Raw genomic sequence first — 24388 nt, 5'->3', positions numbered from 1 at the left:
CTGTTGATGCTTTGTTGAGTTGCTTGGAACATGCAACAAAGGTGACCTGAAGCACTCCCGACCAGGTTGCATGTCTCTAATTTACTGAAATCCCACAGACCTCCTCCGTGTGCCACAAAGTACCTGAGCTCTGAAGTTGTTCCCCCACAAGTCGCCAAGCTCCCCAGATTTACTTTCTCAGAGTTGCTAGTGACTGCTACCCCACCTCGACCACTATATTTTCCCCAGATACTTGCTACTGTGGAGTAAGCAGGGCTAATAAAGAGGGAGAGGGGGTTTGCCTATGCAAATCATCTGCCAGGATCCTACCTGGCAGGTCATTCCATCTTACCAGCTGACACCTGGGCAGCGGCAGGTAATTTGGAGAACAGACATATACGGACAGGCCACAAAGCAAAGGTTGGGCCGTTGATTGAGGATCCCTTTAGCCATGCCTCCCTAAGTTACCGAGGTCCAGAAAAATTCCACCCTCAGCTCTCATAGAGAGGTCCTTGGCCGATCGTGGCCGATCAGGGGAGTAAAGGGTCGGGGGTGACTGCACACTGCCTCACCTTTTCACTGCTTTCTACAGTGGTAATGCTTTTGCAGAAGGGGCCAGTACAAGTGATTTTGTTCTGCGCTGTGGGAAAGTGGTTAATGTCAGTGGATAAATGTCAAACTACTTGCGCTGTTCAACACACATACATGCAGAGAAATAATGTTATGTTTTTTGGGGAAGATCTAGAGGGTCCTGCTGATGATTTATTAAACTGTCTGCTACTCTTTCTTTTACATAGAGTCTTCCCTGCCCAGGAATGTTTAAGGCATATTGTATGTCCCTCCCTTACAATGAAAACTCTGTTGAAAGCACAGAGGTACATAGGAATGGATCTGTTAAGAAATGAAACAAAAAGCCTGGAAAATGTCGAACCAGGTAGTATTTGGACTTACAAAAGACGGACTCACAGTCAAATGTGCTATCCGTTGACCCACTGACCCCCTTACCTTTTGTGTAATACTTTTGCTCTCAGTAGGGTTGTCCAAAGTTCTCTTCTTAAAGCGGCTTTCTTATAAAAAATCCTAGACCTGCTTTTTGTGGCACACATGCCTCATATCCCGTTGCTCTTGATAAACTCACATCATCTCCCCCCAATACAAGCTGTAAAAGATTTCCAGGCCTTATCCGAGCAAACTAGACGTGGGTCGAAGGTTCAGCAATCCTTAAATCAGCAGTAAAGTTAACATTGAAATCAGCCTCAGAATCTCTTCAAGGATGGTCCAACATCTATTGCTTACAGGGCTCAATCGGACAGCTTCTGGCACTGATGCCTTAAGCCACTTCCTGTTGTTGCCTTGTCCTTGATACAGCCATGGGCCCACATACACTCAGTGGTACAGAGTTTTTCTCATGTCTATGGGTCTATTGTGATGCTCTCAGGCTTGCATCACCCAGCCATTGTGATGGGGAGGGGTGTCATTTTGCAAGCACCCTGGAGCATGAATCTGTATATCTTCAAATATAATTGGCATTAAACCAAACCCTTTAGGACCAGATCAATACAGCAGCAAAGAATGCTTATTCATTGTTGTTTCCCTCTTCATTTCATACCACCCGATATTTAAATGGTGTTTGGACTTTCTACCCTCTGACATAAGGACATTTGGTATGGCAAACCTTTGACTAGATGTCCTAATCAATGGTTTGATTGACTCTCCCTTTGCACTTGCTTCAGCAACACATGTACTAATATTGGAATGATAATGTGAACATTAAATTGTCCCCTGCTCTAAAGGATGACACGCACATTCGTAAAGCATTCACTATTTTTGGCACATGACAGGACAGAAACTTTCTTAATTTGCAAGTCTTTATTTTTTAATACATGTTTTTTTAATGAAGATTGAAATTATATGTTCATACATATTACACGACAACACAATACATTTTGCGCCAAATTCAACACTAATGCCTCAGGAGCCTTTTACTTGTGAGTCCTATTGACTGAATGAACAGCCCCCTCTCCTTCAATTTCTTGACTTGTACTTTTAGAAGTGGCACGCTTCTTTTGTTTTTTTATCCCATTTTACCAAACTCTGTATTATCAGTTTCCACCTTGTTGTGCACTCCAGCGTAAACTGCTTTAAGGTGCTATTTGCAAACATTGTTCTGAACTACAGCTTTACTTGCTTCTAGGCCTTAATCTTTAATTGGGGCTGAGCAGTGTACTCTGGCTTTGGCTGCTTTTAGTTGGTTGGTTTCTTTTTTGATTTCTGTAACTTTCAAACTTAAAATAAATGGTTGTGAGAGGGAGAGGGGGAGGGAGGGGGCGGGGGGAGAAAGAGAGCAGGCGGGAGGGGGGAAGGTTAAGGAGGGAGGGAGAGAGAGAGAGAGAGAGAGAGAGAGAGAGAGAGAGAGAGAGAAAAAACAAAGAAAATATGGTATTCGGGGGGGGCTATGTTTTTACATGGAAAAGATTTTAGGCTTTTAATCAAGTGGAAAGAGGCTCTGTGGCTGTCTTGTGTTGAGAGTCGTGAAGATATAGAGACCTCCGTCCCCAAGTGCCGCACAGGGAGAATCACTAAATCACTCCCTGTGCAACCTTTGAGGCCACAGGTGGAGATAATCCGAAGCCGGAACCAAAGTACTAGGAACCCCAAGGCAGCTGTGAAAAAAGGCAATGGTTAGATACCAAGCAGACAGGATACTACACACAATAATCCGAAGACAATCAGAGTCTTACCGGGGATCTGATGAAAGGGATGGTGAACCTGAACGGGAGGATGGTTCCGGGACTCACGTAGGCAAAGGACCCACCCTGCGGGATAGATCTAGATGTTCTTCGCCAGTCTCCACCTGGAGAGTGTATTGTAGATGGGCCCCCAGGTAAACAGATGGCAGCCACCAACTGGAGAGTGAGATTACCCGTGCAGAGGTGCAATCAGGGAGGCCCAAAAGAGATCCGTTGCAGAAGAAGGTCTGAAGCCAGGAAGAGCCGTCCGAACCAAAGGGAAAAACAAAAACGTGATCCAGAGGAAGTCCGTAGTTCAGTCCGGGGTCAGGAGCCGTGATGATCAGAAAATCCGTTGCAACCAAATCCAAGCGTGATCCACAAGAAGTCCAGGAAACGAAAGCCAAGTCCAAGGAAGCCAGGTAAGCAACAAAGGTAAGAAAGCCAAACAGAGTTATCCCGGTAAACCAGCTGTGAAGCGTAGGATACCGGCACTGCACTGCTTAAATAACGTCCACTTCCTGGTCACATGATGTTAAACGGAGTCACGTGACCGCGAACCCGGGGCACGTGACCGTTTCCTCGGGTCACGTGATCGGGCCACAACGGTACGAGCGAGTGTGTTCCTGCTCGTGCGGTGGCCTAATCTCCATGGCAACTGCCAATGGAGAAACGGCCGCAAACGTGACTGTAGGGTGTATGGCGTTTGTTTGGCTAGCGCGCGAGCCAAACTGGGTTGCCTGCGTGAGCCCCGGGAGACAAGTGAATGGGAGGGGTAGGTCACTGGACTGGGTGTCGGGACATGGCCGTAGAAACTAACCGAAGACATGACAGAGCCCCCCCCCCCAAATGCCCACGACCCCGTGGGCAGGAAGGATGCTCCCGATGAAACCGGGAAACCAATCGAGGGGCATGGACATCTGAGGCGGAGACCCAGGTGCGCTCCTCCGGACCAAAACCCAACCAATCGACCAGGTACTGCAGGCGACCCCGAAGGAAACGGGACCCCAATATGCCCGAGACCTCGAAAACATTAGGCGCATCCAGGGACACGGGGGCAGGAGAAGGGCGAAGACGCGTCAAGGAAGGGCAGGGCTTGAGGAGGGAGGTGTGAAACACAGGATGCACCCGCCAAGAGGAGGGGAGAACCAGGCGATAGGCCGCCGGGTTGATGACATGGGAAACAACATAAGGACCCACAAAACGGGGCATGAGTTTGCGGCAGCCCTTCAAGTGGAGATGACGGGAGGACAGCCAAACCCGGGATCCAACGGGGCCATGGTACGCCTAGCGTCTGCGGAGGCCTTCATGGATGCCTGTGCCTCCTGCAGATGAACAAGGACCTGGGTATGGAGGGCTGACATATCCCGAACGCAGGCTACTGCTGCAGGGTTCTCGGTGGGAGAAATGTCGGGGATAGGGAGGACCCCGGGGTGTTGGCCATACATGGCGTAAAACGGAGAGAGACCCGTGGAGGAGTGAGTAGCGTTGTTGTAGGCGAACTCAGCGTAATGTATATTCTGTAACCAGGTTGATTGTTGTTGTAGCATTAAACAACGCAGATACTGTTCCATGGACTGATTTGTTCTCTCGGTCTGGCCATCGGTTTCCGGGTGATAAGCGGAGGAAAACCGGGCATCGATACCTAACAGAGCGGTCAATGCACGCCAGAAACGGGATGTGAACTGAGAGCCTCGATCGGACACCAGGACAGAGGGAAGGCCGTAGAGACAGAAAACGGTGTCAAAGAACATCTTGGCCAAGGCAGGGGCAGAGGGGATACCATGACAAGGGATGAAATGAGCCATCTTGGTGAAGACATCGACCACTCCCCATACGGTGTCGTAACCCTGGATCTTGGGTAAATCGGTTACGAAATCCATGCTCAGGGTGTGCCAGGGTTTTGGTGGCACGGGTAAGGGTCGCAGTAGCCCCAATGGACGACCCCTACAATGTTTGCCCTGAGCACAGACTGAGCATGAGTTTACGTAACAGCCCACGTCGTGTCTCATGGACGGCCACCAACACCATCGTTTCAAGAGGTCCAAGGTGCGGGCCTGGCCCGGTGACCATTGATCGGGGCGTCATGGGACCACTCCAGGGCTAGGTTTCTGGTGTCAGTGGAAGGGAGTACTAGGCGATCCTGTACATATGGCAGACCGTTGTGATAAGTGGGATCCCATTCTGACAGCCGATCGGGGTGCTTTTGAACCCAAGTACGAATCTCTTCTAGTAGTGCCAGAAGGGGGTGTACATGTGCAGACAACATGTCCCCGGGGTAAGAGTGTGTCAGGAAACACTGGTAACGAAACGCCCCCAGGGGAGCGAGACAAAGCGTCAGCCTTGCTATGTTCTGTACCAGAGCAGTGTTTAATCTGGAAGTCGAAAGCGGCGAAGAACAGATGCCACCTGACCTGTCTACTGTTTACGCATTTCAAGGCTGCCAGGTCTTGCAGGTTCCTGTGATCTGTGTATACCGTAACCTTATGTTTGGCCCCCAACAGGTGGTGTCGCCAAGTTCGGAAGGCGCCCATCACCGCCAGTAGCTCTTTTTCGGTTACGGTATAGTGGGATTCTGCGGGGCTGAACTTACGTGAATGGAAGGCCACAGGATGCAACCACCCTGTAGCGGGACAGACCTGTGACAGAATCGCCCCCAACGCGAAAGAAGAGGCATCGGCCTCAACGACGCATGGTTGGTCGGGGTCTGGGTGTTGGAGCACAGGGGCAGTGGTAAAAGCGTTCTTCAACGCCTCGAAGGCCTGCTGGTGTATCTCCTGCCATTCAAAAGGAACGAGAGGACTAGTAAGGGACGTGTGTAATGCTCACCTGAAAACTCTGCGGGAACCCTCTGGAACTCCAACTGACTTCTACCTTCCTGGGAACTAGACACTGAATTTCTGTGAAGAAAATAACAATTTCCCTTCCTTAGTTTTCTCCTGTAAAACAGAAGGTCAAAACTGGTAATATGGGAGCCAGCAAATATCTCACCTTGGTATTTAATTAGTTGAGCTCTCCATCCTGTTTTATACAGGGGCGCAAGTTCTGAAGAGGAGACACTGGATAACAGTTTCTTTTGAAAGGGGCTAAATGGCACTAAAACAATGACATAAACCCTATGCTAATTGAACCAAAAAGGGGGCAATAAGCTGAGGTGTAATGCAAGTGTAGAATTACAGAAAAAACTACCTCACTACACTACGAGACGGAAACAGGAAAACACCTTATCACTGAGCGTAATATGAACCTTAGTGTGACCAAAAATTTCTGACTAGAATATCCGCTTCCCAGACAAAACTCCACAGGAAAAGGGCGCGAAACTGCCAAAAACAACGTAATATCCCGAAGATGCGTGAGGAATTCAAATAACATTCATCCACAATTTCAATGTATCTGATAAGGCAACAAGGCAACAAAAACGAAGCAAATGCATTTGCATATAATAGGTTTACTTGCGTGAGAGAAGACTGCTACGAACTGAGAGCTGAGGAGAACACTATGACAGGACTTCAACTATGGACTGTGACTGAGCAGGGAACGGCAGCAACTGGAAAACACAGGAAGGGAGCTGATAACTAATTAAAGTTACTCAAGGAATGAATGGAATTTTCTGTGGACAAGGTATATTGAGCGGTGACAGGGAACGGAGGTACGCGGCGAGCGTTCAGTCTGAACTCAGACAAACGACGCGAAGCGTGAGCCTCCTGAGGGGCGGGGCTTAAATAGCTGGCACAAGAAAACAACTAGACCCGCTAACTAACTGACCAGAGGAGCCACCTAGCGGCCATTAAAGAAACTCAACCAACCATTAATATGGGGAGTTAGAATCAATAACTAGCTAGGGCAAATAAATTCCCTGTGAACCTGCAACTCTAGGACAAGTATGGGAAAATAAACTAACCTGTGGTCATGACAGTACCCCTCCTCAAGGACTCTCCTCCCGGTTTATTGGGGTGATTCTGATTAAACCTTTTTAACAATCTAGTGGCATGTATGTTTTCTTTAGGTTCCCAGGATCTATCTAAGGGACCGTAACCCTTCCAGTCAATCAGATAAAAAACCTTGCACCTGACAATCTTGGAGTCTAAAATATCCTTCACTTCATATTCAGATTGATTGTCTTCAAACTCAACGGGAGCAGGAGCTGGTTCTAAACGAGTATCTGGCGTTACTGGTTTCAGTAAAGACACATGAAAAACTGGATGAATTCGCATCTTCCGAGGAAGGGTCAATTTCATTGCCACTGGGTTGATGATGGCTTCTATGGAGAACGGACCCAAAAATCGAGGAAGAAATTTCTTTGAACCTTTCAACATCAAATTTCTGGAGGATAGCCACACAGAGTCTCCGACTTGAAACCTAGGAGCTACACTTCGATGGCGATCAGCAAACTTCTTCTGACTTTCCTTGGCTGCGGACAAGCTAGCTTGAGCCCTAGTGTGGGCCGTTGAGATGAATTCATGGAGAGTTTTCACAGCAGGCATCTCTAAAGGTTCTGGAGGGTCAAAGGCTGAAGTTCGAGGATGTTTGCCATGTAATGTATAGAATGGAGTAAGCCCAGTAGAGGAATGAGTTGAATTGTTGTAAGCATATTCTGCCACCCACAATATATCCAACCAAGAGTCTTCTGTTTGGTGAAGCATGCATCGTAAATACTGTTCTAAGGTCTGGTTGGTGCGCTCCGTCTGACCATCGGTTTGGGGATGATGGCTGGTGGATAGTCGAACATCAATCTTGGCCAGAGCACAACATTGCCTCCAGAATTTAGAAACAAATTGACTACCACGATCTGAGATTACAATGGAGGGAAAACCATGCGCCTTAACAATATTCTCCAGAAATATCTTGGCCAATCCAGAAGCTGTCGGAAGTCCTTGGACTGCGATAAAATGTGCCATCTTGGAGAATAAGTCAACCACCACTAGAATGGTGTCAAAACCCCTACATGGAGGAAGATCGGTAATAAAATCCATTGACAGGGTATGCCAAGGACTCGGTGGTACATCCAATGCTTGAAGAAGACCGGCCGGTCTTTTCTTAGTATTCTTATTTTGTGCACAGGTCCCACAGGTTTGAATAAATTGAATGACATCTTTGCGCCATGTAGGCCACCAGTAGTGTCTCTTGATTTTTTCCAAAGACTTTGTGACCCCTGGATGTCCCTCAATCAAGGAGCTATGGTAGTTAGCAATTACTTGTCTTCTCAATTCTTCAGTAGGTAGGTACAAGCGATTTTGATAATGCGGGATATCCTCCTGCAGGGTGAATTGATCGCCTCGATTTGTCCAGGTAAGCAGCTCTTCAGGAACCACATTCCTCTTGACTTCCTTCCGCAGTTCTTCATAAAAAGGGTCTGAAGTGTTTAGCAATCCTAAAACCCTGTCTCCAGCAATGATGTTGTTTGGAACTTGGGGAACAAAGGTCTCATCTTCATTGCCAATCCGGGACAAGGCGTCGGCCTTCCCATTTCGAACTCCTGGCCGAAAAGTGATGACAAAGTCGTACTCTGCGAAGAATAAAGCCCATCGCAGTTGTCTAGCCGATTGGGCCTTGACTGAGCGGAGATACTGCAAGTTTCGGTGGTCGGTAAGGATGGTGACGGTGTGTTGGGCACCAAGCAAATAATGTCTCCATTCTTTTAAGGCGCACTTGATAGCCAACAGTTCCCTGTCGGTAATGGTATAATTTCGTTCTGCAGCTGAAAATTTTTTCGACCAAAACGCCACTGGATGCAAAACTTGAGTCTGTGGATCTCGTTGAGACTGTTCTGACTTGAGTGTCGTGTAGACCGATGAGTCCTCTGTCCCCAAGTGACGCACAGGAGAACTAAATAGAAACCCGCTGTGCGTCCTTTGAGGCCATAGGTGGGAGATGTCTTCCCAGATCCACGGAGCCTCTGGAACACCGATGCTGCTGTCAAGAGGGAACGAGGTTAAGTACCAGGCAATCACAATACAGTCAGGTAAACAAAAGGATCTAAAGTGTCTTACCTATCTGGTGTAAGGGTGACCCAGGTAACCTAGTAGAGAGGTTCGAGACTCAGATGATGCGGCGATCCCTGGAATGGTAGAACCGCAGATTAGCGTGGATGAAGGGTTAGCCACCTGTAGGAGAGAGGGCTTGACTTGAATCCCAAGAAGGGAAAAAGGCGTAGTAGTTCAGCAAGGTACCAAGGGATGATTCAAAGACAGGTCGAGGTGAGGTCCAAAAATCCGGCAACGGGTCAACAGTTCCAAGCAAAGGTACAAAGGGATGTCCGAGGGAGTCCGAGGTAGAATTCCGTGATCAAGATAACAAGGAGCAAGTAGTAACGCCAAACAGGGTCTGAAGCCAGCTGAGAAGCAATGAGCGTTCTGTCTCTCAGACCTTTATACTGAGTGTCCCTGGGTCATGTGACTTCTCTGGGTCATGTGACGTCCACCAAGATCACGTGAGGAATGCCACAGCGTATCACATGACCGACGTGAAGACGAAACGCCGCCCTTTCTGCTAAACGTTCTCCAAGGCAATTGCCAATGCAGAAAAGGTTGTAATCGAGCCCGTACACTAAGGCTGGTACGGAGTTTTCGGTTCTGTGGGTTCACCAAATCACTTGAGCCTCGAAGCTTGGGAGGAGATGCTGGGGGAATGTGAGCAGTGTTCTGATGTGTAGTGGCTTGGTGTGCAGAGGATCGCCTAACAGAGACAAAACAGCCCCCATGGCAGCACTCGAGGCATCAGTCTCTACAATAAAAGGTAAGTCAGGACGAGGATGTCTCAAAATAGGAGCCTCAGTAAACTTGGACTTGAGAGTCTGAAAAGCAATGGTGGCCTCTGGTATCCAGGCAAACTTCTGATTCTTTTTAAGCAAAGACGTGATTGGATGAACCAACTGCGAGAAATTTTCCACAAATCTTCTATAGAAATTTGCAAAACCTAAAAAACTTTGGACTCCTTTCACCGAAGTTGGAACTGGCCATGAAAGAATCGCCTCTACCTTACGAACATCCATCTTCACTCCTTGAGAGGACATAACAAACCCTAGAAACTCTACTTCAGGAACATGAAATGAACACTTTTCCATCTTCACAAAAAGGGAGTGCTCTCGCAATCTTTTCAAAACTGCTGAAACGTGATTCACATGCTCCGAGAGGGTTGCTGAAAAGATCAAGATATCGTCAATATATACTACTGCGCAGACATCGAGCAAATCTTTCAAAACGTCATTCATAAAGCACTGAAATGCTGCTGGAGCGTTGCATAACCCGAATGGCATGACTTGGTATTCGAAGAGGCCATACTTTGTGCGAAAGGCAGTCTTCCACTCGTCGCCTTCCTTCACTCGGATCAGGTGATACGCCCCTCTAAGATCCAGCTTGGTGAATATCTGAGATCCTTTAATTTGGTCCAACAAATTTGAAATGAGGGGAATAGGATATCGATTCTTGACAGTAATCTGGTTGAGTGCTCGGTAATCGATGCAAGTTCTGAGATTGCCTTCCTTCTTTGCAACAAAAAAAAAGAGGCGAAGCAGCAGGAGACTTAGAGGGTCGGATGAAACAGTTGGCTAAGTATTGGTCTAAGTATTTCTTTAGGTGAGCATCTTCTTTCTCCGTTAGTGAATAAATCCGACTACACGGAATTTCACTTCCAGGAAGAAGATCAATCTGACAATCATAGGGCTGATGTGGAGGAAGCTCCTCGGCCAATTTCTCTTCAAAGACGTCTCGAAATTCTGCATACTCGTGAGGTAGTAAGCCGATGATTCCTAACGTTGATACAGAGACCTTCTCCATTAAACGGGAATCATCCTGGGTGTTTGTTTTACAGCAAGATTCTCTACACTCAGCAGCAAAGGTCAAAGACCGAGTTCGCCAATCAATCCTTGGGTTATGTTTCTCCAACCAGGTAAGCCAAGTATAATTTGGAGTTGGGGAGCGCTAATAAGGTCGAACGTGATTCTCTCTTCATGTTTTCCCTGACAACACATAATAAGGTTCTCCATGCATTGAGTAACAGGACCTGAAGCTAAGGGCGTACCATCGACTGCTGATACATTTTCAGCTTCATGCTTGTTCGTACAAGGAAAACCCATCCTAGTTGCCAAATCGATATCCATGTAATTCCCAACTGCTCCACAATCGATGTAGGCTTGCAAAGTCTGCATTCTGGTGGGCTGTTTCGTGCTGGATAAAGTAATGGGAAAAACAAAATGTGAGGTCACCAAACCTTTTTCCATGCTCGACAAGTTGACCTCTACACTTGTCGGGCACTGGAGTTTTCCGAACCCGAGTCCTTCTTGTCTGGGTTAACACCTCCAATAGGCTTCCTGGAAGGTTTAATAGGACACTCCTTGAGAAAATGACAAGCCTTACCACAGTAAAGACACAACTGTTGTTGGCGTCTCTTGTCTCTTTCAGCTTGTGATATCGGTCCTCTGACGGCTCCCAACTGCATGGGTTCAACGGAACTCTCTGAACTGGTTCTCAACTGATTTTCCTTGGGGCGCACAAAATAAGTTCTGTTTTCTGAACGAGAGCGATCCATTCTTCTGTCTTGCAATCTTTGGTCAAGTTGTACCGTTAGAGCAATGAATTCTGCAATTCCTTCTGGAGGATTCACCACCTGAGCCAAGACGTCCTTCAATTCATTACGTAATCCTCTCTGAAATAAGGTGGTTCTTTTCTCTGTGGGCCAGTTTGTTTCTGCCACCAATCTGTTAAAGGTTGCTACATATGCCAACAAATCCTGGTTACCTTGGCGAAGTGAAAGCAACTCATTATCCAGAGCCTGACCCTGAGCATGACATGCAAACAATTTCTCCATCTCCTTCTGAAATTCTACAAGATTTCTCAAAATCGGATCATCCCTATTTACTAACGGGATTGACCAATCAGCTGCATAACCACCCAAATAGGATAATATAAACGCTACCTTGGCCTGATCAGAAGGAAATACCCCAGGGCGACAGAGGAAATGAATCTGGCATTGGTTGAGAAAAACCGCAAACTTCTTAGGATCTCCTAGAAAGCGTTCAGGAGGAGCTAATGGGATATTGCCGGGAACAATTACTTGAACTGGTGAGGGAGGCGTGACTGAAACGGGGGCAGATGCACTGGGAGAAGGCAAGGGAGTTTGACCCGCTTGGGCTTGCAACATCTGACGAGCTAAATCATCAGTGTGATCCCGGTTAACAATTAATTCTCTCCGGAGAGCACTGGTTTCTGAGCGGGCTGCATGGACCTCAGCCCTTAGTTCTCCCAATAACTGAGCCAACTGGTCTACTTCTGGAGTTTCCATAATGTCCAGGCAGAGTATTCTTTTTAAAAGCGGCTTCGCGTTCTGTAACGCTCACCTGAAAACTCTGCGGGAACCCTCTGGAACTCCAACTGACTTCTACCTTCCTGGGAACTAGACACTGAATTTCTGTGAAGAAAATAACAATTTCCCTTCCTTAGTTTTCTCCTGTAAAACAGAAGGTCAAAACTGGTAATATGGGAGCCAGCAAATATCTCACCTTGGTATTTAATTAGTTGAGCTCTCCATCCTGTTTTATACAGGGGCGCAAGTTCTGAAGAGGGGACACTGGATAACAGTTTCTTTTGAAAGGGGCTAAATGGCACTAAAACAATGACATAAACCCTATGCTAATTGAACCAAAAAGGGGGCAATAAGCTGAGGTGTAATGCAAGTGTAGAATTACAGAAAAAACTACCTCACTACACTACGAGACGGAAACAGGAAAACACCTTATCACTGAGCGTAATATGAACCTTAGTGTGACCAAAAATTTCTGACTAGAATATCCGCTTCCCAGACAAAACTCCACAGGAAAAGGGCGCGAAACTGCCAAAAACAACGTAATATCCCGAAGATGCGTGAGGAATTCAAATAACATTCATCCACAATTTCAATGTATCTGATAAGGCAACAAGGCAACAAAAACGAAGCAAATGCATTTGCATATAATAGGTGTACTTGCGTGAGAGAATACTGCTACGAACTGAGAGCTGAGGAGAACACTATGACAGGACTTCAACTATGGACTGTGACTGAGCAGGGAACGGCAGCAACTGGAAAACACAGGAAGGGAGCTGATAACTAATTAAAGTTACTCAAGGAATGAATGGAATTTTCTGTGGACAAGGTATATTGAGCGGTGACAGGGAACGGAGGTACGCGGCGAGCGTTCAGTCTGAACTCAGACAAACGACGCGAAGCGTGAGCCTCCTGAGGGGCGGGGCTTAAATAGCTGGCACAAGAAAACAACTAGAGCCGCTAACTAACTGACCAGAGGAACCACCTAACGGCCATTAAAGAAACTCAACCAACCATTAATATGGGGAGTTAGAATCAATAACTAGCTAGGGCAAATAAATTCCCTATGAACCTGCAACTCTAGGACAAGTATGGGAAAATAAACTAACCTGTGGTCATGACACGTGAGAGGCGACACAAGAGAAGAGAACCCAGAGATAAAGCGCTGATATAAATTGGCGAAACCCAAGAAGGATTGCAATGTCTTTAGGGTCTTTGGTGTTGGCCATTCGAGGATCGCTCGAACCTTGGCATGATTCATGGCCAGACCGCCAGGTGTGATGTTAAACCCTAGAAATTCCACGTTAGACACATGGAACAGACATTTTTCGGGTTTGATAAACAACAAGTGTTCTTGCAGTCGGGACAATACTTCTCGTACGTGTTGTATGTGTTCTTCCAGAGTGTGAGAGAAGACGAGTATGTCATCGAGATACACCACCACAAACGTGTCTAATACGTCCGAGAAGATGTCATTCATGAAATGTTGGAAGGTGGCAGGGGCGTTGCACAGGCCGAAGGGCATGACCGTATACTCAAAAAGGCCATACCGCGTACAGAAGGCGGTCTTCCATTCGTCACCCTTTCGGATGCGGACGAGGTTGTATGCCCCCCGCAAATCCAACTTGGTATAAATGGAGGCGTGGGTTAACCGATCCAGGAGGGGAGAGATGAGTGGAATCGGATAGCGGTTCTTCACCGTGACGGCGTTAAGCCGACGATAATCCACGCAGGGACGAAGGTCGCCCTCTTTTTTGGGCACGAAGAATATGGGACTGGCTGCAGCCGACTTAGATGGACGAATGTGACCCAGACGCAGCGCCTTATCGATGTACTCCTTAAGAGTCAGGTCTTCCGATAGGGACAAAGAATAGATGCAACCTGAAGGTACCAAGGCCCCGGGCACAAGGTCAATTGGACAGTCATAGGAGCGGTGAGGAGGGAGTACTTCAGAGGAGCCTTGATCGAATAGCAATGTGTAATCCTGATAAGCCACAGGGATGGGAGCGGTGACTAAACCCACTATGTGTGAGGCAGGGGGAATGTCGTCGCCCAGTATCGTGAGTTGGGCGACAGCACCAAGTGCTAATGCTGGTGTGTCTGTTTCTCTGTCCACGGGGAGGCAGTAGTTCTGACAGAGCTCAGATTCGAAATGGACGTGTCCCGTTCCCCAATCTATATGTGGGTTGTGTTCTCGTAACCAGGGTATACCTACTATGACGCCGAACTGAGGCGTGGATATCAGATCAAAATGGAGGGTTTCCCTGTGGACTGACAGGATAGTTAGGACGAGGGAGGTGGTCTGTTGCTTAATGGGACCAGAAGCGAGTTCCGTCCCATCAACTGCTTGAACCGGTTCGGGTCGGGGTTTATTGATCAGGGGTAGGTTTAATGTCTGAGCCAGAGCGATATCAATATAGTTCCCGGAGGCCCCGGAATCGATAACGATCCGCACGGGGTGGATAATCCCAGGGGCAGGCTGTATGGTGGCTTCTACCTGAATGGGCCTGATCTGACCAAACGATGGAATGAATCTCGGGGAAGGGCATGGAGAACTCGATCCTACCCCCGTATCTAGGATCGAGCTGGATGAAAAACCTGCTTCTTGGGTCGGGGTCTCCGGGGACGCTCCTTCACAAAATGCCCCCCTAAGCCGCAATAAAAGCAGGCATTCTCAGCCCTTCTGCGCTCCCTCTCTCTCGAGGTGATGGGACTCCTAACACCCCCTATTTGCATAGGCTCACCGGTGGCTTCAGAGGAAGACGACGGGATAGCAGAGCTGGCCGTTTGGGAAAACCCGGCCTCAGCCCCGCGTTCAGAGCGTTGTGCGTCTACTTGGAGAGCCAGGTCCACCAGGGCTGGGAACTGGACTGGTAGAGACGGTACCATAGCCAAGGCGTCTTTCATAGGGCTGCTTAGCCCTCTATAGAATACAACCGATCTCTTACTTTCAGGCCAGGAGGTCTCTGCTGCCAGTTGGTTAAATCTTGTGATGTACTCAATAAGAGAGCCCTTCCCCTGGGACAGGTCCAGCAGTTCTAGATCATGGGATTGAGCTTTATACCTGGTGTCGAACACTCGGGACATTTCCAATACTAGCTGATCAAAATCATAGAGGGCAGGATGGTCGGTTTCTAACAGCGGGTTTGCCCAAGCAGCAGCCGTGCCAGCTAGGTGAGAGAGAGTGAATGCCGCCTTGGTGGTAGGATCCGGAAAAACAATAGGTCGACACAAGAAGTGCAACTTACACTGGTTAAGGAAAGTCCTAAAACTTCTCGGGTCCCCATGGAACTTTTCATCGGGATTGGGTGTACAAGGGGTATCGGTGCTGGAGGGGCGTCTCCGAGCTCCGGGTCCACGGGTAAGGGATGTTGGGTGCTCTGTAATAGGTCAAGACGCTGATGGACCGCGGCATTAGTAGCCACCATGTCGGCCCGTAGTAACGTGATTGCTTGGATGACAGCGGCCAGGGGGTCTTCGGCGGCACCCTCCATATCTTGCACGACAAGGCTTCACAGTCTGTCTTGTGTTGAGAGTTGTGAAGATATAGAGACCTCCGTCCCCAAGTGCTGCACAGGGAGAATCACTAAATCACTCCCTGTGCAACCTTTGAGGCCACAGGTGGAGATAATCCGAAGCCGGAACCGAAGTACTAGGAACCCCAAGGCAGCTGTGAAAAAAGGCAATGGTTAGATACCAAGCAGACAGGATACTACACACAATAATCTGAAGACAATCAGAGTCTTACCGGGGATCTGATGAAAGGGATGGTGAACCTGAACGGGAGGATGGTTCCGTGACTCACGTAGGCAAAGGACCCACCCTGCGGGATAGATCTAGATGTTCTTCGCCAGTCTCCACGTGGAGAGTGTATTGTAGATGGGCCCCCAGGTAATCAGATGGCAGCCACCAACTGGAGAGTGAGATTACCCGTGCAGAGGTGCAATCAGGGAGGCCCAAAAGAGATCCGTTGCAGAAGAAGGTCTGAAGCCAGGAAGAGCCGTCCGAACCAAAGGGAAAAACAAAAACGTGATCCAGAGGAAGTCCGTAGTTCAGTCCGGGGTCAGGAGCCGTGATGATCAGAAAAGCCGATGCAACCAAATCCAAGCGTGATCCACAAGAAGTCCAGGAAACGAAAGCCAAGTCCAAGGAAGCCAGGTAAGCAACAAAGGTAAGAAAGACAAACAGAGTTATCCCGGTAAACCAGCTGTGAAGCGTAGGATACCGGCACTGCACTGCTTAAATAACGTCCACTTCCTGGTCACATGATGTTAAACGGAGTCACGTGACCGCGAACCCGGGGCACGTGACCGTTTCCTCGGGTCACGTGATCGGGCCACAACGGTACGAGCGAGTGTGTTCCTGCTCGTGCGGTGGCCTAATCTCCATGGCAACTGCCAATGGAGAAACGGCCGCAGTCGTGACTGTAAGGTGCATGGCGTTTGTTTGGCTAGCGCGCGAGCCAAACTGGGTTGCCTGCGTGAGCCCCGGGAGACAAGTGAATGGGAGGGGTAGGTCACTGGACTGGGTGTCGGGACATGGCCGTAGGAACTAACCGAAGACATGACAGAGGCTGGTATCTCAGCCTGTTGATGCTTTGTTGAGTTGCTTGGAACATGCAACAAAGGTGACCTGAAGCACTCCCGACCAGGTTGCATGTCTCTAATTTACTGAAATCCCACAGACCTCCTCCGTGTGCCACAAAGTACCTGAGCTCTGAAGTTGTTCCCCCACCATTGTCAGAATATGCTACAGTGCATGAAAACTTAAAATAAATGGTTGTGAGAGGGAGAGGGAGAGGGAGAGGGGGAGGGAGGGGGCGGGGGGAGAAAGAGAGCGGTCGGGAGGGAGGAAGGAGGGAGGGAAGGAGGAAGGGAGAGAGAGAGAGACAGAGAGAGAGGAAACAAAGAAAATATGGTATTCGGGGGTTGGGGGGCTATGTTTTTACATGGAAAAGATTTTAGGCTTTTAATCAAGTGGAAATGGCTCTGCCTGTTGATGCTTTGTTGAGTTGCTTGGAACATGCAAGGAAGGAGACCTGAAGCACTCCCAACCAGGTTGCATGTCTCCAAGTTACTGAAATCCCACAGACCTCCTCCCTGTGCCACAAAGTTCTGGGCACTGAGCTCTGTAGTTCCCCACAAGTCGCAAAGCACCCCAGATTTACTTTCTCAAAGTTGCTAGTGACTGCTACCCCACCTCGACCACTATATTTTCCCCAGATACTTGCTACTGTGGAGTAAGCAGGGCTAATAAAGAGGGAGAGGGGGTTTGCCTATGCAAATCATCTGCCAGGATCCTACCTGGCAGGTCATTCCATCTTACCAGCTGACACCTGGGCAGCGGCAGGTAATTTGGAGAACAGACATATACGGACAGGCCACAAAGCAAAGGTTGGGCCGTTGATTGAGGATCCCTTTAGCCATGCCTCCCTAAGTTACCGAGGTCCAGAAAAATTCCACCCTCAGCTCTCATAGAGAGGTCCTTGGCCGATCGTGGCCGATCAGGGGAGTAAAGGGTCGGGGGTGACTGCACACTGCCTCACCTTTTCACTGCTTTCTACAGTGGTAATGCTTTTGCAGAAGGGGCCAGTACAAGTGATTTTGTTCTGCGCTGTGGGAAAGTGGTTAATGTCAGTGGATAAATGTCAAACTACTTGCGCTGTTCAACACACATACATGCAGAGAAATAATGTTATGTTTTTTGGGGAAGATCTAGAGGGTCCTGCTGATGATTTATTAAACTGTCTGCTACTCTTTCTTTTACATAGAGTCTTCCCTGCCCAGGAATGTTTAAGGCATATTGTATGTCCCTCCCTTACAATGAAAACTCTGTTGAAAGCACAGAGGTACATAGGAATGGATCTGTTAAGAAATGAAACAAAAAGCCTGGAAAATGTCGAACCAGGTAGTATTTGGACTTACAAAAGACGGACTCACAGTCAAATGTGCTATCCGTTGACCCACTGACCCCCTTACCTTTTGTGTAATACTTTTGCTCTCAGTAGGGTTGTCCAAAGTTCTCTTCTTAAAGCGGCTTTCTTATAAAAAATCCTAGACCTGCTTTTTGTGGCACACATGCCTCATATCCCGTTGCTCTTGATAAACTCACATCATCTCCCCCCAATACAAGCTGTAAAAGATTTCCAGGCCTTATCCGAGCAAACTAGACGTGGGTCGAAGGTTCAGCAATCCTTAAATCAGCAGTAAAGTTAACATTGAAATCAGCCTCAGAATCTCTTCAAGGATGGTCCAACATCTATTGCTTACAGGGCTCAATCGGACAGCTTCTGGCACTGATGCCTTAAGCCACTTCCTGTTGTTGCCTTGTCCTTGATACAGCCATGGGCCCACATACACTCAGTGGTACAGAGTTTTTCTCATGTCTATGGGTCTATTGTGATGCTCTCAGGCTTGCATCACCCAGCCATTGTGATGGGGAGGGGTGTCTTTTTGCAAGCACCCTGGAGCATGAATCTGTATATCTTCAAATATAATTGGCATTAAACCAAACCCTTTAGGACCAGATCAATACAGCAGCAAAGAATGCTTATTCATTGTTGTTTCCCTCTTCATTTCATACCACCCGATATTTAAATGGTGTTTGGACTTTCTACCCTCTGACATAAGGACATTTGGTATGGCAAACCTTTGACTAGATGTCCTAATCAATGGTTTGATTGACTCTCCCTTTGCACTTGCTTCAGCAACACATGTACTAATATTGGAATGATAATGTGAACATTAAATTGTCCCCTGCTCTAAAGGATGACACGCACATTCGTAAAGCATTCACTATTTTTGGCACATGACAGGACAGAAACTTTCTTAATTTGCAAGTCTTTATTTTTTAATACATGTTTTTTTAATGAAGATTGAAATTGTATGTTCATACATATTACACGACAACACAATACATTTTGCGCCAAATTCAACACTCATGCCTCAGGAGCCTTTTACTTGTGAGTCCTATTGACTGAATGAACAGCCCCCTCTCCTTCAATTTCTTGACTTGTACTTTTAGAAGTGGCACGCTTCTTTTGTTTTTTTATCCCATTTTACCAAACTCCGTATTATCAGTTTCCACCTTGTTGTGCACTCCAGCGTAAACTGCTTTAAGGTGCTATTTGCAAACATTGTTCTGAACTACAGCTTTACTTGCTTCTAGGCCTTAATCTTTAATTGGGGCTGAGCAGTGTACTCTGGCTTTGGCTGCTTTTAGTTGGTTGGTTTCTTTTTTGATTTCTGTAACTTTCAAAGAGTCCCATTGTGAAATACCGTTGTCAGAATGTGCTTCAGTGCATGAAAACTTAAAATAAATGGTTGTGAGAGGGAGAGGGGGAGGGAGGGGGCGGGGGGAGAAAGAGAGCGGGCGGGAGGGGGGAAGGTTAAGGAGGGAGGGAGAGAGAGAGAGAGAGAGAGAGAAAAAACAAAGAAAATATGGTATTCGGGGGGGCTATGTTTTTACATGGAAAAGATTTTAGGCTTTTAATCAAGTGGAAAGAGGCTCTGTGGCTGGTATCTCAGCCTGTTGATGCTTTGTTGAGTTGCTTGGAACATGCAACAAAGGTGACCTGAAGCACTCCCGACCAGGTTGCATGTCTCTAATTTACTGAAATCCCACAGACCTCCGTGTGCCACAAAGTACCTGAGCTCTGCAGTTGTTCCCCACAAGTCGCCAAGCTCCCCAGATTTACTTTCTCAGAGTTGCTAGTTACTGCTACCCCACCTCGACCACTATATTTTCCCCAGATACTTGCTACTGTGCAGAAAGCAGGGCTAAGAGAGAGGGAGAAGGGGTGTGCCTATGCAAATCATCTGCCAGGATCATTCCTGGGAGGTCATTCCATCCCACCAAATGACACCCGAGCAGCGGCACATAATTTGGAGAACAGAAATATTCGGACAGGCCACAAAGCAAAGGCTGGGCCGTTGATTGAGAAACCCTTTAGCCATGTCTCTCTAAGTTACCGAGGTCCAGAAAAATTCCACCCTCAGCTCTCATAGAGAGGTCCTTGGCCGATCGTGGCCGATCAGGGCCGTGAAGGGTCGGGGTGACTGCACACTGCCTCACCTTTTCACTGCTTTCTACAGCGGTAATGCTTTTGCAGAAGGGACCTGTACAAGTGATTTTATTCTGCGCTGTGGGAAAGTGACATTTAACCACTGGCATTAACCAAACGACTTGCGCTGCTCAACGCACATACATGCAGAGAAATCATTTCATGTTTTTTGGGGAAGGTCTAGAGGGTCCTGCTGATTATTTATGAAGCTGTACGCTACTCTTGCTTTTACAGAGAGTCTTCCCTGCCCAGGAATGTTTAAGGCATACTGTATATCCCTCCCTTACAATGAAAACTCTGTTAAAAGCACAGAGGTACATAGGAATGGATCTGTTAAGAAATGAAACGAAAAAACTGGACAAAATGTCGAAACGGGTAGGATTTGGACTTAGCACATCTGACTGTGAGTCAGTTAATTGTATCTCTTCACCCACTGACCCCCTTTCCTTTTGTGTAATCCTTTTGCTCTCAATAGGATTTTCCAAAGTGGCTTTCATATAAAAGATCATAGACCTGCATTTTGTGGCACACAAGCCTCATATCCCGTTGCTCTTTATAAATTCACATCATCTCCCACCAATACAAGCTGTAAAAGGTTTTCAGGGCTTAGCCAAGCAAACTAGACTTGGGTCGAAGGTTAAGCAATCCTTAAATCAGCAGCAGAGTTAACATTGAAATCAGCCTCAGAATCTCTTAAAGGATGGTCCAACATCTGTTGCTTGCAGCACGCAATGGGGCAACCTGGGTGCTGACAGCTTAAGCCAGCTCCTGTTCTTGCCTTGTCCTTGATCCAGCCATGGGCCCACATGCACTCAGAGGAATAGAGTGTTTCTCGTGTCTATGGGTCTGCCGTGATGCTCTCACGCTTGCATCACCCAGCCTTCGTGATGGGGAGGGTGTGTCAATTTGCAAGCACCCTGCAGCATGAATCTGTTTATCTTTAAATATAATTGCCATTAAACCAACCCTTTAGGACCGGATCAATACGGCAGAAAAAGAATGCTGATGTATTGCTGTTTGCCTCTTAATTTCATACCATCCAACATATAAATGGTGTTTGGTCAATGATTTGCCATATGAAATGTCCTTATGTCACAGGCAGAAAGTTCAGAGGTCCTAATCATTGGTTTGGTTGGCTCTCCCTTTGCGCTTGCCTTAAGGCGCCAGCACCAGAGGCTGCCCGATTGCGCCCTGAAAGCAACCAATGTTGACCCATCCTTTAAGAGATTCTGAGGCTGATTTCAATGTTATTTTTGCTGCTGATTTAACGATTGCTCAACCTTCGACCCACGTCTAGTTTCCTTGGCTATGCCCTTGACATCTTTTACAGCTTGCATTGGTGGGAGATGATGTGAGTTTATCGAGAGCAACGGGATATGAGGCATGTGGGCCATAAAAAACAGCTCTGGGATTTTTTTTTAATAAGAAAGCCCCTTTAAGTAGGGAACTTTGGATGGACAGCCCTGCTGAGAGCAAAAGGATTACACAAAAGATAAGGGGGTCAGTGGGTCAAGGGATAGCACATCTGACTGTGAGTCAGTTTATTGTTAGTCCAAATCCTACCTGTTTCAACATTTTTCCAGGCTTTTTGTTTAATTTCTTAACAGATCCATTCCTATGTAGCTCAGCAACACATGTACTAATATTGGAATGATAATGGGAACATTGAATTGGCCCCTGCTCTGAAGGATGACACGTACATTTGTAAAGCATTCACTATTTTTAGCACATGACGGGACAGAAACTTTGTTAATTTGCAAGTCTTTATTTTGTAATTCATCTTTTTTGATGAAGATTGAAATTGTATGTTCGTAGGGGCTGACGCCTGGGCAGCGGCAGGCAATTTGGAGAACAGAAATATTATTCATACATATTAAACAACAACACAATACATTTTGCGCCAAATTCAACACTAATGCCTCAGGAGCCTTTTACTTGTGAGTCCTAGTGACTGAATGAACAGCCCCGTCCCCTTCAATTTCTTGACTTGTACTTTTAGAAGTGGCACGGTTCCCATTCGACCAAATTCAGTATTATCACTTTCCCCATTGTTGTGCACGCCAGCGTAAACTGCTTTAAGGTGCTATTTGCAAACATCGCTCTGAACTACAGCTGTATTTGCTTCTAGGCATTTATCTTTAATTGGGGCTGAGCAGTGTACTCTGGATTTGGCTGCTTTTAGTTGGTTGATTTCTTTTTTGATTTCTGTAACCTTCAAAGAGTCCCGTTGTGAAATACCATTGTCAGAATATGCTACAGTGCATGAAAACTTAAAATAAATGGTTGTGAGAGGGAGAGGGAGAGGGAGAGGGGGAGGGAGGGGGCGGGGGGAGAAAGAGAGCGGGCGGGATGGAGGAAGGAGGGAGGGAAGGAGGAAGGGAGAGAGAGAGAGAGACAGAGAGAGAGGAAACAAAGAAAATATGGTATTCGGGGGTTGGGGGGCTATGTTTTTACATGGAAAAGATTTTAGGCTTTTAATCAAGTGGAAATGGCTCTGTGGCTGGTATCTCAGCCTGTTGATGCTTTGTTGAGTTGCTTGGAACATGCAAGGAAGGAGACCTGAAGCACTCCCAACCAGGTTGCATGTCTCCAAGTTACTGAAATCCCACAGACCTCCTCCCTGTGCCACAAAGTTCTGGGCACTGAGCTCTGTAGTTCCCCACAAGTCGCAAAGCACCCCAGATTTACTTTCTCAAAGTTGCTAGTGACTGCTACCCCACCTCGACCACTATATTTTCCCCAGATACTTGCTACTGTGGAGTAAGCAGGGCTAATAAAGAGGGAGAGGGGGTTTGCCTATGCAAATCATCTGCCAGGATCCTACCTGGCAGGTCATTCCATCTTACCAGCTGACACCTGGGCAGCGGGAGGTAATTTGGAGAACAGACATATACGGACAGGCCACAAAGCAAAGGTTGGGCCGTTGATTGAGGATCCCTTTAGCCATGCCTCCCTAAGTTACCGAGGTCCAGAAAAATTCCACCCTCAGCTCTCATAGAGAGGTCCTTGGCCGATCGTGGCCGATCAGGGGAGTAAAGGGTCGGGGGTGACTGCACACTGCCTCACCTTTTCACTGCTTTCTACAGTGGTAATGCTTTTGCAGAAGGGGCCAGTACAAGTGATTTTGTTCTGCGCTGTGGGAAAGTGGTTAATGTCAGTGGATAAATGTCAAACTACTTGCGCTGTTCAACACACATACATGCAGAGAAATAATGTTATGTTTCTTGGGGAAGATCTTGAGGGTCCTGCTGATGATTTATTAAACTGTCTGCTACTCTTTCTTTTACATAGTCTTCCCTGCCCAGGAATGTTTAAGGCATATTGTATGTCCCTCCCTTACAATGAAAACTCTGTTGAAAGCACAGAGGTACATAGGAATGGATCTGTTAAGAAATGAAACAAAAAGCCTGGAAAATGTCGAACCAGGTAGTATTTGGACTTACAAAAGACGGACTCACAGTCAAATGTGCTATCCGTTGACCCACTGACCCCCTTACCTTTTGTGTAATACTTTTGCTCTCAGTAGGGTTGTCCAAAGTTCTCTTCTTAAAGCGGCTTTCTTATAAAAAATCCTAGACCTGCTTTTTGTGGCACACATGCCTCATATCCCGTTGCTCTTGATAAACTCACATCATCTCCCCCCAATACAAGCTGTAAAAGATTTCCAGGCCTTATCCGAGCAAACTAGACGTGGGTCGAAGGTTCAGCAATCCTTAAATCAGCAGTAAAGTTAACATTGAAATCAGCCTCAGAATCTCTTCAAGGATGGTCCAACATCTATTGCTTACAGGGCTCAATCGGACAGCTTCTGGCACTGATGCCTTAAGCCACCTCCTGTTGTTGCCTTGTCCTTGATACAGCCATGGGCCCACATACACTCAGTGGTACAGAGTTTTTCTCATGTCTATGGGTCTATTGTGATGCTCTCAGGCTTGCATCACCCAGCCATTGTGATGGGGAGGGGTGTCATTTTGCAAGCACCCTGGAGCATGAATCTGTATATCTTCAAATATAATTGGCATTAAACCAAACCCTTTAGGACCAGATCAATACAGCAGCAAAGAATGCTTATTCATTGTTGTTTGCCTCTTCATTTCATACCACCCGATATTTAAATGGTGTTTGGACTTTCTACCCTCTGACATAAGGACATTTGGTATGGCAAACCTTTGACTAGATGTCCTAATCAATGGTTTGATTGACTCTCCCTTTGCACTTGCTTCAGCAACACATGTACTAATATTGGAATGATAATGTGAACATTAAATTGTCCCCTGCTCTAAAGGATGACACGCACATTCGTAAAGCATTCACTATTTTT

At 47.1% G+C, this 24388-nt stretch overlaps 3 non-coding genes across 3 annotated transcripts; all 3 read left to right on the top strand.

The window, feature by feature from the left end:
• The first annotated feature begins 1703 nt into the window (after positions 1-1703).
• Positions 1704-1808, top strand: LOC138570807 (U6 spliceosomal RNA). Its single transcript, XR_011303833.1, has one exon. It is a non-coding gene; the product is annotated as a U6 spliceosomal RNA (small nuclear RNA).
• Positions 1809-18702: 16894 nt separating this feature from the next.
• Positions 18703-18807, top strand: LOC138570806 (U6 spliceosomal RNA). Its single transcript, XR_011303832.1, has one exon. It is a non-coding gene; the product is annotated as a U6 spliceosomal RNA (small nuclear RNA).
• Positions 18808-24283: 5476 nt separating this feature from the next.
• On the top strand, positions 24284-24388 carry LOC138570805 (U6 spliceosomal RNA). Its single transcript, XR_011303831.1, has one exon. It is a non-coding gene; the product is annotated as a U6 spliceosomal RNA (small nuclear RNA).

Source organism: Ambystoma mexicanum, chromosome 2q, assembly GCF_040938575.1.
Source record: "Ambystoma mexicanum isolate Mex_15411 chromosome 2q, UKY_AmexF1_1, whole genome shotgun sequence".
Lineage (NCBI taxonomy): Eukaryota > Metazoa > Chordata > Amphibia > Caudata > Ambystomatidae > Ambystoma > Ambystoma mexicanum.
The sequence above is the reverse complement of the archived record's forward strand: the minus strand, read 5'-3'. Positions and strand labels throughout refer to the sequence as shown.